Here is a 1,123-nt window from a genome sequence, read left to right as displayed (position 1 = left end):
CCCGGCTGCACCAAGTTGGAACCACACTTTTGCCTGGTCTTGCAGCATTTTTCTTTGCAAAGAGTGATTCAGTTCATTCTGACACCAGATTGTCATTAGACTTAAAAGTTAGTCTAATGACATTAGAAGTTCATTCTTGACAATCAGGTGTATTTAGTAACTGTTCAGCAGAGTTGGCCCAGTTGATATGGAATTGTAGATAAGTTGTAGAAATTAACCACGAGAGACTTGACTTGGACTCTAGCTCAGAGACTTGAGACTTGACTTGGACTCTAGCTCAGAGACTTGAGACTTGACTTGGACTCTAGCTCAAAGACTTGACTTGGACTCTAGCTCAGAGACTTGAGACTTGACTTGGACTCTAGCTCAGAGACTTGAGACTTGACTTGGACTCTAGCTCAAAGACATGACTTGGACTCTAGCTCAGAGACTTGAGACTTGACTTGGACTCTAGCTCAAAAACTTGACTTGGACTCTAGCTCAGAGACTTGACTTGGACTCTAGCTCAAAGACTTGACATGGACTCTAGCTCAAAGACTTGTCTTGGACTCTAGCTCAGAGACTTGAGACTTGACTTGGACTCTAGCTCAAAGACTTGACTTGGACTCTAGCTCAGAGACTTGAGACTTGACTTGGACTCTAGCTCAAAGACTTGACTTGGACTCAAGCTCAGAGACTTGACTTGGACTCTAGCTCAGAGACTTGACCTGGACTCTGGCTCAGAGACTTGACTTGGACTCTAGCTCAAAGACTTGACTTGGACTCTAGCTCAGAGACTTGAGACTTGACCTGGACTCTAGCTCAGAGACTTGACTTGGACTCTAGCTCAAAGACTTGACTTGGACTCTAGCTCAGAGACTTGACTTGGACTCTAGCTCAGAGACTTGTGAGCATCTCTGTTGCTTTTTCCCGGCTGCACCAAGTTGGAACCACACTTTTGCCTGGTCTTGCAGCATTTTTCTTTGCAAAGAGTGATTCAGTTCATTCTGACACCAGATTGTCATTAGACTTAAAAGTTAGTCTAATGACATTAGAAGTTCATTCTTGACAATCAGGTGTATTTAGTAACTGTTCAGCAGAGTTGGCCCAGTTGATATGGAATTGTAGATAAGTTGTAGAAATT

The sequence above is a fragment of the Micropterus dolomieu genome, linkage group LG14 (assembly GCF_021292245.1).
Source record: "Micropterus dolomieu isolate WLL.071019.BEF.003 ecotype Adirondacks linkage group LG14, ASM2129224v1, whole genome shotgun sequence".
NCBI lineage: Eukaryota > Metazoa > Chordata > Actinopteri > Centrarchiformes > Centrarchidae > Micropterus > Micropterus dolomieu.
The sequence above is the reverse complement of the archived record's forward strand: the minus strand, read 5'-3'. Positions refer to the sequence as shown.